Source organism: Cebidichthys violaceus, unplaced genomic scaffold (assembly GCF_023349555.1).
Source record: "Cebidichthys violaceus isolate CVI_PGR_0920_01 unplaced genomic scaffold, fCebVio1.0.p SCAF_15, whole genome shotgun sequence".
NCBI classification, from domain to species: domain Eukaryota; kingdom Metazoa; phylum Chordata; class Actinopteri; order Perciformes; family Stichaeidae; genus Cebidichthys; species Cebidichthys violaceus.
In genome coordinates this window covers 3,249,130-3,268,979 of record NW_027176318.1, presented here as the reverse complement: position 1 = coordinate 3,268,979, position 19,850 = coordinate 3,249,130, and the positions used below count along the sequence as shown (strand labels likewise).

At 40.9% G+C, this 19,850-nt stretch overlaps 1 pseudogene; it reads right to left on the bottom strand.

The window, feature by feature from the left end:
• Positions 1-11,829: 11,829 nt before the first annotated feature.
• Positions 11,830-19,548, bottom strand: LOC137872080 (piggyBac transposable element-derived protein 4-like; annotated as a pseudogene).
• Between the last annotated feature and the right edge of the window lie 302 nt (positions 19,549-19,850).

The window sequence follows — 19,850 nt, the reverse complement described above, 5'->3', positions numbered from 1 at the left end:
CCCTCAACGGAATCCACGCTCTTTAGCGGAGGAGGAGAGCGGACAATTGGTGTTAGCGGATAAAAAGAACAAAACAAAAATGTGTTAAAGTGATTCAATTTGATCTCCAGCTGAAAAAAGAGAGCTCTCTGGATCGAAGGCGTGTGCGGCACTGTGTTGGCCGAATGCCTGGTTATGTGGATAAGCTAAAACTCGGACCGGTCCGTGAATCTCTCAAGCTCAAGAGATTGTTTTTTGTGTGATTTATATGTGGGCTTATGATAAAGCAATTTCTGTAAAAAAGGGTGAAAAAACTCCAGGTGGGAGTGCGATAAGTAGGTCCTAATAGCTAACTCTTGAGCTCAAGAGAAGTGAACAAGGACTGGCATAGATTTAAATATGTTGAACTAGATTACAGGGAATCTGTTAAGAGTGGTTTCTGTCTAAGGCAGGAAACTACGCTGACAAGAGACTCAGCAGTTTTGTGCAGAAATCTAATGAGCAGGAAAAGCAATATCTAACTAATAGACAATAAATTATAATACAGTTTTGAAACTTGTATTTGGTACACGGCCGTGAATGACTGCAATCATACTGACATTACTGACAAAGTAACCATAAAGGAGAGACTGATAAAGGGAAGAGACAAAACTCCCTATAAAAAACCCTGTGTAAAAATTGATGAGCCTCTGGTGGAAAAGTATTCAGGAGAAAGAAAGAGGACATTTGTAACTGTGTGACAAGCAGCCCCAACAATAATTCAATAAAAATCTCTCTTTAACAAAGACTTGAGTACAAGCAATTAAAGTTTACACATAATCATAATCTGAGACTATAAAAGAAATAAAAAACTGACTGACAAACTGACACTGCGGACTGTTACACCCAGGTGGCTTTGCATGAATATGAGCTTTTGGCTGGATTTAGGCATGTTTTTCCTGTGATAACGCTTTTGCAAATGTTCAATCAAGCCTCTGTGAAATCCCTCATGACAAACATTAATCATTGTATAAGTGCGTAGCAACTAAGTGAGTTGTGGTATTAGCAGTTCTTTGTGTATTGATTAATTTTTTGCAGTACAAATATAATCCTCAGCAGTACGGAAGTTCAAAGCTTTCAAACATTGCAGTTAGAAGTGATACTAAAACGGTATAAAGTTAGCAGTATCAGTGTCACAGTGCAGTTGTATGATATAAGACAATTTGTCCTTTTTTCTCTGTGTCTAAGTAAAGGGTGATTGAGTGGTGAACTGTGGTTCGTCTGACATTGACTTTTTGTCAGATATTCCAGAGAATGATATTCAGTATAATTAATTTGATAGATTTGAGTACTGCGTTAAAAAAGTTAAATTGTGTTGGTTGTGTCCATCTTTGAGTATTCTATCTGTATAACTTCGGAGACATATTAGGCAATAGCCCTCCCTTTCATACTCTGTGGTGGCAGGACGCCCAGATGTGTGCGCGTAAACTCAACTTAGTAGCCGGTATAAACTCTTGGCTACCTCCCTAGTGTATGATTGGCTGTACGCCCAGATGTTGGGGCCTTACAGAGAGGAGTAGAGTTGTCATACATACAGACATTGATCATACATAGTTCCTAAACAATTAGAGGAAGAGCAGCGACAGTTGATGGAAAGGGGTTGTGGAGATTACAGGAAGGATTGTTGGTGGCAATTAGTGCATTGCTGACGATTCTCATTTCAGAATCGCACAGTGAAGAATCACTGTGCGAGGGGGGAAGTACTGAAAATGTTAAAGAGACAATATAATATTATAAAAGCAATCCAATTATTTATCAGAATAAACAGCAGAATTGTAACTTGTAAAACCCGGGATTAGACGAGTGATCTGAACTCCGTTGGACGACAGAAGCGCGCAAAAAATAGCTGATTCCTTCCAGAAGGTGAGAGCCATAGGAATGGCCAGAGGGGGGAGTTGTGACAATTTATCATGTTCTGTTAGATATCTTCTATCGCAGACGAGGCCGTCCGAACTCATCCAATGTAACAACGACCAGTACTCCAACCTTAAGAACCGTAAGAGCCCAGATGGTGGCTCAGCCGTTCTGGAGGAGAGCCACAGACCATGAATCAGATGAGTACGGTGCAACCACACGTATTCTAACCCATGCTAGACCAGGACCTATGCCAGCATTGCCATTTGGGTTCACACCAGCCTATCCAGTGTTCAGACAGATGCACGCTAATGCATCTCGAAAGAGACAAGTTCACACCATGTGGAAATGGGAAGCTAGCACACAGCTGACGTTGAGGTCAGAATAAGCCGACTGTAGAATCAAAATCATGTCTATAATATACATGTGGAAACAAACATTGACACTTCCTATGTGTGGAGTTCAATATAGACTCTTGAATGGATCTCAAAAGAAACACGACTACTGAGATCAGTGTCCTGAATATCAATTGTGCTACGCATGTGCAGAAGTCACGACTTGCACATCGCAGAATGAGCCTCCCACTAATTATAAAACAGATCAAGTGGAAGGGTATGAATGTTTTGCCAGTGGTGGATTTGCTACGGATGAACAAAGGGTTAATGTAGGTAATACTACCGTTTACTGTAAAGTAACCTGGATGATGTCCTGGTTCCCACAAGCTAACATTACTCCTTCATTCATTAGGAGACCGGTATGGTATGAAAACCCAATATTACTAGACTAAAGTTGTGACAACATAACTATGACCATTCCCACTCTCCATTTGTTAAGTGAACAAATAACAGGCACAGCCGACAGGTATTGAATGTGTGGTGAATATGTTTTACTGAACATTCTGTTGCAATGGAGGAAAAATTTGAGGTGGAGGCAAGAGCTTAAGGAGAATGCTGGCAAGAAAGGTTGGTCAGGGTATTCGTTGGACCAAATTTTGGGAAAATTGCATAGGCTAAAAGAGGCATTAGTGCATTAATAGTTTTAATTGTAGCTTTTCTATTGACATGTTGCATCGTACCCATCCTGAGGAGGCAGTGCCAGAGGGGCATGGACAAACAGATGGGTGTTATGGCGAATCTCCAACTGACTCAGAGGATGAACATGATGACGATTGAGCGAGGGACAAAGGCCCAGTTTGCTCAAATGATGGTTGGACGACCGAACCTGTTTCCCACTCCGGACTATCTGGAGAACTCAGATGAGGAGGAAACAGGACTAGGAGGCATCTCAGCATAAAGACGGGAGCCTGAACTTTGTTGAAAATACACACATGTCCAAAATCACCACGTCACATGTTTTATCATCTTTCCAAACTGAGTGTTTCACTATAAATTGAATGTATTGTAATCAGATATTTCTACATTTATATACATTCAAAGTTTACAATTCATAGTCATGATTCATATAGTCAATGTACCTGTAACGGGTGGTGTATGGACCCAATTGCAGTACAAAGGACTCAGAAGACAGAGGTAAAAGTTCAACGTTTTACTTAGACTCCGGCAGACAGGCAAACGGTTTAGAAACCGGCAAACAAGAATCAGGAGAGGAGAGGCAAAGTTCTTGGTCAGGGACGGAAGGCTAGGTCGAATAACCAGGAGGCAGGTGAAGCAGGGAATCAGGGACAGGCGAGGTCGGTACCGGGAAGACAGGCAGGAGAACGCTGGAAAGACTCGCATGGCAAAGAACAATCTGGCAAAGGAGTGAGTGTGGAGCTGGTGACTATATGCTGGGCTGATTGCATGTGATGAGAGGCAGCTGTGTGCACAGGTGAGTGGAGTGAACTGACGAGGTGGGCGTGGCTGACAGGTTGAGTGGGGCAGAGGCAGGATCAATGGAAAATTACTGATGGCTGGATGACTGAACTGTGACAGTACCAGTGCTTTAGCTAAAATACATGATCAACAGAGTTTTACCATAGACGTTTCACCTAAAAGAACACCAGTATATGGTTCAGTATTTTACAGAAATTTAAATGTGTGATGCATCAGTAATGCAAGTTTTTGAGCAAGAACAGGTTCACTTCATGCCAGAAAGGTGGTCGCTCGGCGGGGAAGGAACTCCGTCTCTTCTCTTCATTTTTGCTTCTAAACCGTGCAAGAAGGAAGCCCTTGCTCCAAAAGCGCCACCTTAAGGCTCGACTGAAGTTTGCTGCTGATCACGTGGACAAAGATAAGACCTTCTGGAGGAAAGTTCTGTGGTCAGACGAAATAAAAATCGAGCTCTTTGGCCACAATGCCCAGCAATATGTTTGGAGGAGAAAAGGTGAGGCCTTTAACCCCAAGAACACCATGCCTACCGTCAAGCACGGTGGTGGTAGTATTATGCTGTGAGGCTGTTTTGCTGCCAATGGAACTGGTGCTTTACAGAGAGTAAATGGGATAATGAACAAGGAGGATTACCTTCAAATTCTTCAGGATAACCTAAAATCATCAGCCCGAAGGTTGGGTCTTGGGCGCAGTTGGGTGTTCCAACAGGACAATAACCCCAAACACACATTAACAGTGGTAATGGAATGGCTAAATCAGGCTAGAATTAGGGTTTTAGAATGGCCTTCCCAAAGTCCTGACTTAAATCCCATTGAGAACATGTGGACAATGCTGAAGAAACAAGTCCATGTCAGAAAGCCATCAAATTTAACTGAACTGCACCAATTCTGTCAAGCGTAGTGGTCAAAGATTCAACGAGAAGCTTGCCAGAAGCTTGTGGATGGCTACCAAAAGCGCCTAATTGAAGTGAAAATGGCCAAGGGACATGTAACCAAATATTAGCACTGCTGTATGTATATTTTTGACCCAGCAGATTTGATCACTTTTTCTGTTAACCCATAACAGAATATCACCATTTTTACCATCCAAACATGTATGAGACGTTTGGCTCGTTTCACTAATTAATGAGCTAACATTATCTGTGCTGACAGTGGTAGTACTAGAGGTGCAGGGAGATGTTGTTATAAGTGTGCAGCTCAAGTGAGAGGAGAAGGATGAATGGACATGAAATTTCTTTACACAGTTACCATGGGGACAACACACTTTTTTCCCATTTCTGATCATGCAACATGAGATGCTCACACAAGGTTGAAATATTCACCGACACATAGCTACAACTCTCAACTTGGCACGCTAAAGCATTTCTTTCCACGAGTGTTTGTGACACTGGTTTAACATTGACCGTGTCCGCACTGAAATCTAATATTTTCCAGATTTCTGTGAATTGTGATATGCAAAATGAATGCAGGAATCGACGCTGTACTGAATTTACAAACCTTACATGTGTGTAACATCTTGATAAGCTAACCAAGGATTGCTAATGGTTAGCTTAGTTGGCGAGTAAATTCTTTTTTTTTTTTTTACTAACGGCCCGACAGTAAAACTTGAACTACTAACGTTACATAAATTAACTAAAATTAACATTTAGTTAAGAAAGACATTTGACTTGCAGGCAATGGTGTCTTCTTTGCAGCTCCAGTCCTTGAGCCCCAGTCCTCACTTGTTACTTGTTGAAAAAAAATCACCATGTGATTAAAAAATATATCCAGCACATATATAACCTCGTTTGGTAAATTGGCTTTTCCACTAAAGTATCATTTCTGCTACGCAGAGCTCTGTCCGTTAACGTTAAATCCTTGGAAGTGTAGTTTCAGCCAGTCCTCAGATGAATGGGAAGCTACCCAAAAAGACAGCGCTTAAAGAAATTCTCCTCCTTTTGAAGTACCGCGCAATCACACACGTAAACTCTTTGCACACTGACACACACACTTACACAGATTCAGCTTTAAAGTCCAAACCACATCTTTTAAAGTAAAGAACTTTTGCGCCAAAACATATTGATGTTAGGCTTTGATCTTTCTTCTGATCATAGCGTCGTCTTCTTCTACATTTTTTTTCTGTATTTTTGTGACCACATGCCTTGCGGCACATCGTCACTGATAGCAAATGATTGTGCTATGAATGAGGACTTAGTGTTGTCAGGTTTGATGTTAAGATTGCCCCCTGAACTAGGCAGAGGATTTGCCTTTCTCTCTCACAAAATAACAAAAACAAGGATTAATAATTATAATCAAAAAGCAGGATTTTATGTCCACCAGTTTGGGCCACACAGACAGGATTAGGTACAGTTGTAAGTTATGGCACATTGGATTTTATTTTACAATTTCCACAACTTATTTTTTATAATCGTTATATCATATACTCATCAAACTTAGCATCAGACGTCCCAGCATCCCATGCGGACCGATATACAACTGTGTTGCACATATTTTCCATTTGTGTTTTAAAAGTCTTATTGATTTTGTTGGTCGATCAGCACCCTAAGAGTTTGTTTGAAATGTGGCTCATTCATTTGGCACAATTAATGTTTGACTGATGAAAGTTCCCAATTAAACTGCTCTGCAACAGATGAGTTTACTGCTCTCCGTAAGGTGGGGCAGATGTTGAGGCTTCTCAACTTCTCTTCTAGACGTTTGATTTTTTTGGTGGAATCGATCATACAGGGAGTATCGTTCACACGTCCCTGTGATTTGATGCCTTGCAGGCATTGCCTGCAGTGGGAATGGGGACCTCAGGTTCTTCACCCACTGCCTATCACCCTGCAAATCCTACTCAGCCACCAGTTTTAGATTATCAGAAGTTGGGGCACAGAGTCTTCCGTCATGAGGTTGGAAAAATAGCTGTTTGGTGCGGTTGTAAGTGTGGCAAGCAACCTGTGTAGCTACATCGGAAATGTAGCAGGTGGGAAAGTGTTTGAAACTCAGCAGCCCGTCAGTGTGATCTCTTGCTGACTCCGTCCAGAAGAGAATGTTGAGGTAGTACACAACACCATGCACACAGGAAAAGTGAAGGATACCACCTACAGAATATAACAAAAGATTGTTCCGCACAATCATATAACTGAAAGGTAAAAAATAGAAAGACAAAAATAATTAATAACAAACTATATCTCACCACCAGCTTTCTGCAGTTTCACAAACGGCTTTGGGTATACATCTTTGAAGTTTAATAGTTCCTGGAGCCTGTTTATCATATCCGCAATGGACCCCTCTGAGGACACACCCAGGGTGTCACAAGCTTCCTGGAGTTCCTTATTGTGTGGCTGTAAATTACAAAGACCCATTTCAATCAGTTGAAACACACATTACAACATGTCACATCTTTTATCAACAAATAAAACTAACTACCGTATGAAGAATGATTAAGTTACATGGAGGGCTATCACTACATCAAAACAGTAAGATTGGAACAATGTGTACCTTCTTTCCAACTCTGGTGTGCTCTCCCATCCATGGTGCCAAAGTGGAGTGTGTTGGAGGTTTACCTCTCTCACTAAGGTAGGCCGCAGGTCACATTCTCTACTGTACTTTTCGTCAGCAGAGTCGTACCAAATAACCAGCTGGGTCCCGTTTACAATCAAAAAGTATTTAATAACTAACGGAAGCTAAACAATTGTCAAGTCAAACAGAGTATTCTTTTATGTAAATAGAAGGAATATAAAGAACTGAAGAAGATTTAAGCTAATTGTAAATAAAGGGAAAATATAGCAGTTTGTAAAGTATTTATTACTGACAATCTGACGATTCGGGAATAAACAGGGCGGAAGCAATCTGGCTAGAAGTCTAGATGAGGGGACACGCAGTGACACACCGGGTCGCATTAAATATGGTCCAGAATCGGACAAACACAGAAGAGATCATATGATATGGAGATCTGCGATCTGACTGTGCATGACTGACGGGTCTAAAAGTCCGGAGAGGCAGCCGGTAAGAGAGCTGAGAGTGCAACAACTGAGAGACTTTATCTGACGTCAAGACTGCTGCGTCACCAGTTGGTTAGCGTTAGCATTACGCCTCGGGGACCCAGTAAAAAATGTATGCGGCGATAATTCAACCCTTTGTCGTATATTACCGTATTGTTTATGATCGATTGTCCGGTTATGTTTTCTATCTGGTTGTAATCATATTATGGTGGAAGCACAGTAAATGGTGATAGTTTAAGAGTTTAATTGTTTACAGATGGTATAATAAATACATCTTGATTCACTTTAGATCACTAATTGTGCTGAAATGAAGTAGAATAATATTACCTGGTGTTAAGTTGGCAGCAGTGGGAATTAGCTGCATGTGCTTTTATATGTATCAGAACATGTTAAGATTGTAGAATAGAATGTGGCACTGGTGCTTTATAACTCAAACCATCATGAATGCTTTGCCTATTTACATGAGTTGTGAAGCTGAGCTGAGAAGCTCACTCAACGAGTCCATGGGCACAGGCACTTCTTGAACATCACTTCCTATTACTCTGACTATTTACTGTTGGCTCACTTCCTGTTCAGTGCAGCTATTCACAATCGCCACTAGGTGTTGCTAAAGGACATATAAAATAACCAATACATTGATTCCAATACACATGTACTATCTTCTTCAAGTAAATATACTGTAAACTTATAATACATTCCATAAATCAATATGTTGTGACAATTTAATACATTGTAATATTTAATACATTCTTCAAGGTGTCTTTTAATCATACTAAACGTGCTTCTAATGTTTAAGTGGCTAACAGATGTGCTGGATGGGTTTGCCACAGATGACCCAATTTGTAAAACATATAACATTATAAATGGATTTGTTCAAAGGTTTAGTTAGTGTAGCATAGCATTGCCTGAAAGTGTATGGTTGATGCCATTGTGCGTTAACTTTAAAAAAATGTTCCACATTTATAATATACATCGCTTTCACAATTTAATCCAAACCTGATAGGAGGCCTTCCGCTATATGTGACCTGTCCAGATCCGACCATGCCTTTGCAATGTCCACTTCTAGGTCTTTGTCAGATATGGTATCTGGATCAGGCCTTTTAACGTCTTCAACTCCTCAAGGACGTCCGCGTCCTCGATCTCCTCCCCTTCCGTTCTGACCGCTTGCTCACCTAAACTACCTCATTGAACATAGCGATGTTTGGTATCCCAGCATGCACAAAATCCTCATCTTTGCAGAACCAAGCTTCGCACCATGGGGGATCGGACGTTCTACTCAGCTGCTCCTCGTCTGTGGAATATTCTACCTGACCACCTGAGGGCACCGCAGTCTGTGGACGCTTTTAAAAAACACCTAAAAACCTTCCTCTTTAAGAAGGCCTTTTCTGTTTAGCAGTCTTTTTCTGTGATTTTATTCTGCCCTGTTTTAGCCTGTAGCACTTTGCGATTAAAAAAAAAAAAAAAAAGTAAAGTGCAATACAAATAAAATGTATTATTATTATTATTATTATTATTATTATCATCTCCTCAGAGAGCTGAAAACAGTCGCGCTTTCAGAGGTCTTGCTTTTATGAAATTGACCACGGTGATAGCATCGGTCAAAACCTTGTTTAGTTCACGGCTCATCTGTCTTGTTGCTAGCGCTTCTCTGTGTATGACACAGTGTGTCCATTGAGCATTTGGAGAGACACTCTTTATCAGCGCCTGCAAGCCCTTCTTTTTCCCTGCCATGGTCTGCGCACCATCTTTGCAGAAACCCATGCAATTCTCCCATTTCAGCCCATGTTCTGTCAGGTAACTGTCCAGAAGCCTAAGGAGCTCATCAGCTGTTGCTCTGCCTGCAACGTATTTGCAAAACAGCAAATCCTCACTCAGTGACTCCGATGTGACAAAGCGAACATAAGCATTAAGCAAGCAGCCTTTATTGCTGTCAGTAGCCTCGTCCACTTGTAAGGCAAAACGTGTCTGTGAGTTGTTCAGCGAGTTGTTCCTCGAGATCATTTGAAATGTCACTTATCTGTCTTGCAATTGTGTCATTGGACAGAGGGATAGTCTTAAATTTTGCTGCGCTTGTCTCATCAAGCATCGTTGAAACCATATCGAGAGCTGCAGGGAATATGAGCTTCTCGGCGATGGTGTGTGGTTTCTTGCACTGTGCAATTTTGTATGCAACCATGTATGACGCCAGTTGTGCTTTGTTGTTTACTGATGCCACTTTTACAAAGTGATTTGCCTGCTTGCGGTATTCATCAAGATTCCTCTGAAAGAACTCCAGTGGCTTATTGACGTGAGTGGGGTGTAATGTCTCCAAGACATAAAACACAGACTGGTCTCTTCTCATCTCCTACTGCATTCACTGTGAAACCCAGAGCAAGAAAGGCGTCATCATATTTTCTTCTTGGCGCCTTGCCGTTTGTCTCGGCTGCGTCGCCTGCGGTTGCTTTTCTTTTCCCCCCTGCCAAATGTCTCTTCATTTTGCACACTGAGCTACACGTGTGAGATGCCAAGGATCTCTTGGTCCACCTTCGTGGTCCTTGAAGGATGCAGCCCCTGAATCGAGACAGCTTTTTTTCTCTCTTTGTTTAAGTGGCTTGTCATGAATCCAATCCCATTCTCATGTAGAGTCGGCGGAGCTTAGTCGTATGCAGCCAGGTTCAGTGTTGGAGAAATGCAGAAGCGAATTATCACCGTCAAGTGAACAGTGACTATTGTAAGAGTGCAATAATGTTCATAACTTAGTGGCTGACGACCAGTTATCCTATGGTTTGGATTATTGTGGTAAATATGAGTTTGTGTATTGTTTTCTATACTGTGACTAAATGTTATAGTGTAAAACAAGTTGTGTTGCTAATCGCGAGTAGCCGATAGCATTAGCGTAATAACTGTTAGCTTTGCTTTCATACTGTTAGCTGTGCATTTGAAACCAGTTGTTATATCGCCATGAAGTAGTGTATGGACTTGTTGCTTAGCTGATTTAGGAGACGGACGTCTCAATTCAATTTATTTTTGTATAGCCCAAAATTACAAATTTGCAACATTTGTGACTGTAAGAGAGGGAAAGCTCCTTTGGACCACTATGGAGAACTGTTTCCCGCTTGTGCGCATGCTGCTGTAGACTGTTATTAATATATAAGAACAGGTAATAGCGCCATTACGTTCAAAACTTTACCCAGGGTCCTACATGGGACGAGTGTTACATAAGCATTACTTAAACTGCATAAACAATACATTCACAAATGTATTTTTTGGGCGTGGGTTCTGTTGGTATGCTTGTTTCAGAATAAAAACAATAAACGTCAAGCAAGACTGTATCCCGAGGAGCCTAAGTGTTTACTTCAATGAAGACATGGAGACACTCGTCAAAGAATACGTCGTAAGTATATGTCAAACTAGTCTTGTTGCATTGTAAACTTCTTATGATTATATTTACAGATTAAACTATGCCGATATCAGTGTGGTGTGATTAATTTTACGAGCCAAATGAGAAACTTGTCAGCTGTAAATGACCCTGGTAAAACGATTGGCAAAACAAAGTATTGAAATTAGGCATAATCATGAAACACTCAAACCATTATGCCAATCTCATATTCGGTGTAGACAGGGAAGTAATGAGTTATTTTCTGACAAATTAAAACGGTAACACCTACAGTACACTTCAACATTTTAAAGGGAATGTTTGGATTCTTATCCATATAGTTACATTTACTGCTCCATGTGAGTGTAATAGATCCTCAAAGTTTGACTCCTTCCCCATCACAGGAATAAGCGCTTCAGTGGGAGTGTGTGAAGTGGATCTGGACTAGCAAACAACAATTTTCAGTTGTGAATCAAAGCTACAAATTATTTTTAACCCTTAGATGCACGAGTGACTGAACTCTACACTCTTCCATAAGTGGGTCAAAAATGACCCATATTAGAATCAATGTGTTTTTATGCCATTTTGGTTAAGAATAATCACTTTTATAATATTTAGGACCATACAAGAATAATTTCATGTTTGAAATATCTTTATTTTTCACTTTTTAACATTTTTGAAAAAGAAAAAACAGCAATAGAAAAATGTGAACATCCATTGTGTGTATCTATGTGTGTAACTGTCCGGTCATTGACAGTTCCTCTCTCTTTTCCCTGTTTTGCCTTCTTGTCTCATCACTGTATGCAGTTCAGACAAACTACCTGTTTCTGGCTGTGATCATTGCACACAGGTACATTGCATTTCCCACACCTATTGTTGACTTTGCGATCTTTGTTACTTGGGCAGATCTGACACCTCTTTCTCTTTGGTTGGTCCTGTCTGCTTCTTTCCTGTGGTTGGGTTGTGGCTTTTGTCACCCCACACCTTTCCATTGCTTCAGTAATCAGGGTTTGCAGTTGGGGGCAGCCTTCCAGTCGACTCCTCATGTGTGGTGTGACAAGCTCCTTTGACAGCTCTTTGAGGAAGAGCCGTCGTGCATTGGTGATGCCGCTCTTGAATTCTGGGTGCTGAGCCGTGAAAAAGGTGTAGGCATTCAGGGTGGCGATGTCAATTATGTTGTACCACAGCACCATGGGCCACCTCTGTGTTTGGCGCTTGCAGGTGTAGGTACCAACCATCTGGTCAGTGGTGTCTACACCTCCTTTCGTCTTGTTGTAAAATGTGATCACTTCTGTTTTTTTCTTTCTGCTATTTTCATCCACTACTTTGTCATGGTGCATCGTGCTCAGGAGCACAACAGCTTTTCCTTTCTTTCTGACATAGCTGACCATGGTAAGGCTGTCATTGAATCCAAACTCTGTGCTGTGAACCTCCCTGGACTTGGAAGGCTTCATCAGAGGAGGGATGTCTGGCTTGTTCTGACGTAGAGTCCCCACAATAGTGAGATCCTTCTCCAGGAGATGCTGCGCAAGAGGCACACTGGTGAAAAAGTTATCCATGGTGATGTTGCGACCTGTGTTTCTAAATCTACTACACAACTGCTGGACAATGTTTTCCCCCAGATTCTTCTGAACTTCTTCCCCTGGTTGTCTCCCCGTGTAAACTATACCATCTATTGCATAGGGGATGCGTGCATCACAAACCCAGAAGATCTTTAGGCCGTAGACAGTACTTGCTTGGCATGTACTGTAGAAACTTGCACCTACCCCTGAATGGCACAAGCTGTTCGTCCACAGTGACACAATCACTGGGGATGAATCGCTGTCTGCAGTTGACCAGAAACAGGTCCCATACATAGCGGAAGGCTGCCATATGGTCTGTTTCCAGTCGGAAGGCTCTGGTCCTCTTATCATCGAAGCGCAAGGTACGGCGAATGTCTTCAAATCTTCCAACAGCCATAGTGGCCTTGTACATGGGATTATGTAGAGGACTCCCAAACAGCTCACGGACTGATACATCCCAGTTCTTCTCACTTCCTGCAAGCAGGGTCAATCCAATGAAGGCCATGAATTCATCTTTGGTGACATTTTTCCATTCTTTTCCTCTAGCTGTTGCTACTATCCGTCCTTCCAAGTTTGTGCACTTCATCACCTCTTGTATTATATCATCAGTGATAAAGAGCTCCCATGCATCTTTTGGTGAGACAGTGGTGCTAAGCCCTTGTGCAGGCCCTGACTGACTTCTGAGGATATTGTGGCTCTGTGTTCTGCCCTGGGTGGGAGGTAACTCGCTCCAGTAAGAGCCCTTCCGACTCATTCTGTTGGACGTGATTTGGACACTTTCTTCTTCAGAGGACTCAGAAGAGGAATCTTCTGAGTCAGATTGATCCTGTTCAGTTGGATTTCCAGGTGGACGACTGCCACTGCCAACTGGACAATAGTCTGGGTCCTCATCATCAGAAATTTCAGACTCGGAGTCCAACCCCGTTACTGCCTCTTCATCATTCAGCATCTGCAGGACCATTTCAGCTGTGTATCTAGCAGCCATGACACCTTGGATGAGGAAACATAAGAATAATGTTTTCAATAGATCAATATGTAGCTATATAAATATAAATAAATACACACACACACACACACACACACACACACACACACACACTACATATAGTAATGTTAGCTAACTTAGTTAGCTAGCTAGTGTTAGCTAGTTATAAAGTAGGCTAATTTGTTGATAAATAATAATAACAACAGTCATGAAAGACACACACAATATTATATGAAGATAATACTTACACGTATCAGCTCTTGCTGTGTAAAATAATCTTCCTGAGGGGTGACACTTCTGATATAGTCTGGGTGGTCCACAGTTAATTTATTCCTGACAGCCACAGTTGATAAGGATCAAATGTTCCCATTGGATTCCATAGAAAATGCATGCGGGTCATTTTTGACCCACTTATGGAAGCTTGGGGTAGTAATACAAAAACTACAATTTCTTCAAATGTATAAAAGGTAACTTAAAAATGTAAATGGCATTATATCAAAAACATGTTTTTTGAGGAATACCTGGAATATGAAATAACAATTTTTCATTACGAAGATATTTCAAGAAAACAACCTCACCGGGTCATTTTTGACCCACTTGTGCATCTAAGGGTTAAGAATGCGCAACACACGTTGGTTTAGGATTTATTAATGATGCTCATTCCCAGCCTTCTTGCTTCCAAAATTGTGGGACTACTTTCTTTTCTAGAACTACCACTGTGTCACCACAAAAGTAGTTCCACCATTTTTGGAAGTAAGGGAGCTGTAAAAGGCGTCTAATGATTCAATGACAAACATGTTGTTGAGAATCCTTCAAAACGTTTTTTCAGTTTGCTGATCAATATCCACTTGATTCATTTCAGATGACAATCCCGGTGAAGTTGTCGTGACAGGGAAGGAGTTGACAGGCCAAACTTGGAGGATTTATTACACTCATACCATGGGTGAGAACACTTTAAATTAGATGTACACACATTTCACTCAAATATTAGAATCTCAGCAATTCATCTACTTTGATATGTTTTTCAGCGGGAGATACCAGGCCAGTTAATCACAACCACTGGAACATCCTAACTTTAAGTGCTTGCACCTTTTGAGCATGATTGTGTCCTATTATAGCCAGATTTTCTTCTTCACCGTCACTAGTTTTGATTTCAAAATCAGTCAAAAAATGTTTTATTATGATTATAGTCAAAGTAATTAACAGTTGACTGTTTGTAACTCTTGGAGGGTCACGATGCATGTAGTAGATTGGTTTGATGGCTTGCAGGTTTACAAAAGTAGCCTATTAAGTGTCAAATAGTACGCATCGATGGTCAGTTGAGGTCATTTTATGAAAACTGTCCAGCTTATGCATAAGGGCTGGCTGGCCATTTTTGTAAACTGATGAGTGATTTATGATCTTCCTGGGTTTTTTGTGTGAAGTTTTGAAAAAAATGTCCATTATTTTCCATATATACATGATTATATATATCTGAAGTGTCAGTTTGCAAAACAGTGTGCCTTAAGAATTTTGAATATCACAATGTGACCAGCATGGGGACACAGCTCATTGCTCTCTTTGTTTATCCTCCAGGACAGCCAAACCACAGAGGCTGTGTCGGGGATTGCACAGACAATAATGGGCATCTACAGTTGTGGTCAAAAGTTTACATACACTTGTAAAGAACATAATGTCATGGCTCTCTTGAGTTTCCAGTTATTTTTACAACTCTGATTTTTCTCTGATAGAGTGATTGAAACAGATACTTCTTTGTCACAAAAAACATTCATGAAGTTTGGTTCTTTCATGACTTTATTATGGGTTAACAGAAAAAGTGACAAAATCTGCTGGGTCAAAAATATACATACAGCAACATGAATTGGCAATTTTGGTGACTTAGAAAGTTGTGTCAATGAAATGAGCTTCATAGCATGGCCTCTTAACTTCTTGTGAGTGATTATGAGTGACTACAGCTGGTGACTTCTCTGAGGCCATTTAAATAGGGCTCATTGGATACAAATGCCCACAAACGCTACAATGGGAAAGTCAAAGGAGCTCAGCATGGATCTGAAAAAGCGAATCATTGACTTGAACAAGTCAGGAAAGTCACTTGGAGCCATTTCAAAGCAGCTGCAGGTCCCAAGAGCAACAGTGCAAACAATTGTTTGTAAGTATAAAGTGCATGGCACTGTTTTGTCACTGCCACGATCAGGAAGAAAACGCAAGCTATCACCTGCTGCTGAGAGAAAATTGGTCAGGAGGGTGAAGAGTCAACCGAGAACCACCAAAAAGCAGATCTGCCAAGAATTAGAAGCTGCTGGAACACAGGTGTCAGTGTCCACAGTCAAGCGTGTTTTGCATCTCCATGGACTGAGAGGCTGCCGTGCAAGAAGGAAGCCCTCGCTCCAAAAGCGCCACCTTAAGGCTCGACTGAAGTTTGCTGCTGATCACATGGACAAAGATAAGACCTTCTGGAGGAAAGTTCTGTGGTCAGACGAAACAAAAATCGAGCTCTTTGGCCACAATGCCCAGCAATATGTTTGGAGGAGAAAAGGTGAGGCCTTTAACCCCAAGAACACCATGCCTACCGTCAAGCACAGTGGTGGTAGTATTATGCTGTGGGGCTGTTTTGCTGCCAATGGAACTGGTGCTTTACAGAGAGTAAATGGGATAATGAAGAAGGAGGATTACCTTCAAATTCTTCAAGATAACCTAAAATCATCAGCCCGAAGGTTGGGTCTTGGGCGCAGTTGGGTGTTCCAACAGGACAATGACCCCAAACACACATCAAAAGTGGTAATGGAATGGCAAAATCAGGCTAGAATTAGGGTTTTAGAATGGCCTTCCCAAAGTCCTGACTTAAATCCCATTGAGAACATGTGGACAATGCTGAAGAAACAAGTCCATGTCAGAAAGCCATCAAATTTAACTGAACTGCACCAATTCTGTCAAGAGGAGTGGTCAAAGATTCAACGAGAAGCTTGCCAGAAGCTTGTGGATGGCTACCAAAAGCGCCTAATTGAAGTGAAAATGGCCAAGGGACATGTAACCAAATATTAGCACTGCTGTATGTATATTTTTGACCCAGCAGATTTGATCACTTTTTCTGTTAACCCATAATAAAGTCATGAAAGAACCAAACTTCATGAATGTTTTTTGTGACAAAGAAGTATCTGTTCCAATCACTCTATCAGAGAAAAATCAGAGTTGTAGAAATAACTGGAAACTCAAGAGAGCCATGACATTATGTTCTTTACAAGTGTATGTAAACTTTTGACCACAACTGTACGTCATTTGGCCGGTCCTGAAGAAGAGCCTGCAGATGTAGGCGTTGTACTTGAAGGCGTGGAAGTTTTGCAAAACCTATCAAGTGTCGCCCTTGGATGTGTGATACTTTTTGGACGGATTTAAGCTACCCCAATGACCTCAAGTGCACATTCAAACTGTTTCAGAAAGTCCTGATGGAACTGGACTCGAAGCTTTCACCAAACGTGCAAGCACTGCAATTTTAGATGCTCCACTGATCGAGTAATTGGTCTGATAAACTGATATTTCCCTCAGGAAAATCAAAATGGGTGACTTGCTGCAAATGTGAGTACTTGTTTGAGTGAACTTCGTCAATGTAAAATTGGTCCAAAACCACTCAACCACTATGTTTGGCAATGTTTTGAATTGTTAGGGTGGTGGTCAACATTTCCAAAAATGAATGTCACCATGTTGTTACTATGGTTGATCTACCTGAAGTTTTCACACAGAACACTTCTTGAGGGAGTTTGTTATTGCTGCTGAAAGGTCTGTTTGCATCAAGCAGCAAGTGTTAAGGTCAATGGGGCACAGCTGCTCACCTGAGCCTCATGATGTTTTGGATCAGAGTTACCTTAAATATTTCTGAAATGTTTTGGCATTTATTAAATGAAAGACATCTATTGTGGCAAAACAAGTACATTTTTGAAAATAGTTATTTCTTAATGTACACATAAGTATGAGGATATTTTCTTTTTAATGATTTGTTTCTTTGCACACAACACATTTGTTGATCAAACCAGCGAGCAAAGCAGAGCAGGTACCACAACAGACGAACCGGCACTGAGACAGGGGACACACAGGGTTTAAACACACTGGAGGGTGCAGGTGACGAGACACAGCAGGGTTCAATCAGGGGCGGGGCAGACAATCACAAAGGCGGGAAACAGACAAGGACAGGAAGTGAAGTGAACACAGGACACAAGAGGCAGAAACGAAAGAAAGAACTAAACAAAACCCAAAACCGTGACGCTAGGTTTGTTTGCACTCAAAACATGTTAAATAAATATAACTCGAGAAGACTTTGAATGAAGAAGCACCACGTCTGCCTGCCTCATAATTTTTCCTGTTTTCTCAGGCAAACGCCTCTGTTCTCAGGCTCTTTCAAACTGAGACCTGTAACACTGTCATGTTGTATAATCCCATTTAAGGATGATCACAGCTTCATGAAACTTTACTGACAATAAAGGGGTTTCTGAGCTGAACAGAGGCGCTCGTCATCCAATCGCCGAAAAAGTTCTTGCAGAAATCTCCATGTGAAAAGTTTTAGATACCAAATCACAGCATGAGTTCTTTTATGTAGTTCCTCAAGGTCTTGGTGTGTTAATGTTGTAAAAAAAAAAAAGGTTAAATGTTGCACCAAATCTGTGCAAGAAATGGTATCAACCCATAAACACTTTCACTATTTATTTTAATTCATTCATTTTTATCTCTGATTAAAACGACTTGACACAGTGCTGTTGTTGATGTACATTTATGAATTAAAAAAAGCACACTGTTAAAAAAAAGTGTTCTTTATTTTCCTTTAGCTTTGATAGAAATGTTTAGGGTCTCTGTTGCTCCTGTTTGACATTGAATCATCCCACACTGTTTTAAGAGAAGGCTGTTGAGAGCCCACATTTATGCTATATTGAAAAATTAATTTCAATACATCTTCAGAAACATTATGTGCTTCAGATGTAAATCGTAGGGTCCTGTTCCACAGAGTCCATCATGTTGCGCCTCCATGTTTCTGCAACAGTCCAGAATGGACGAATACTAACCAACACTGACTGTTTTGGTGAAATTTAATATCACGCTGAAGCAGGCATTTCCACGTCTCTCACTGTCGGAGCTGAGCTCCTTCAACTACACACACACACACACACACACACACACACACACACACACACACACACACACAGACAGACAGACAGACAGACAGACAGACAGACAGACAGACAGACAGACAGACAGACAGACAGACAGACAGACAGACAGACGGTGGAGGTGAAGTGAACCAGGTGATGTGACGATTATTCTAGTAGACCGCAACTGCGATCGTTACTGTTACTGCAATAAAACATTAGCTAGTGTAAAGTCAATACTTTATCAATACATCTGTTCAACAAGCATGACATGTAAACAAAAGTGAAACCTAATTTAATCAATGGCTCTCATCCACCGCCGCTACGTTTACACAAACACAGCAAGCACGATCGGCCAAAAGCTCTCATTTTACAAACGGTCTGAAACAGAAGCTGTCTGTCTGTAGACTAACTGTTTAACTTTGTTTGTTCTTGTTAATGTCTCTGCTGGCGGAGACAAAGAAGACAGACAGTAGGAGGACAGGAGAAGTGACTGATAGATGTCTGTGTTCTTCATTCTTTTAAAACTTCACTCAGGAATGTTTATTTTATTGCATTTTAGATTTGTTTCCAGATGTTAATGACTTTATATATTGACTTTGTTGTTGTAAATATTACTGTTGCTGCTCTAGAAACAATATAATTAGTTATATCTAAATTATAAATTCTAATCCTGTTCTGAATTTCTTTGGTTTTAAAATTCTATATATGTTTTTAAAACAAATGATTTAGTCATGAAAAAGAGCAGAGTATTGATAAGAGTAGCTCCTAGCATTAATACGAATCAATGAAGATAACTAACCCTACCTGAAGGCCACTGTAGTTCTCCAACATGCTTGGAAAAGGAGGGCTGAGCTGAAGGTCATGTTGTTGCTTGCTGTCTGCAACCTCACCACTAGATGCCACTAAATCTCACACACTGTTCCTTTAAGGCTAGTAATCATCAATGATGTCACTGCAAAACTGGTGCGCTTTGTTGTTAACTAAAGTGAAAGTAGTTCTACATAAACAGTACAGTACGGATGTTGTTATTATTTATTAACTATTAAGCTATCTGACAACATATAATGTTCAGTTTGTTTGCTAACTCAAACCCAAAAGTTTTACCAAAAGGTTTTTTTCAAATCAATCGAGTT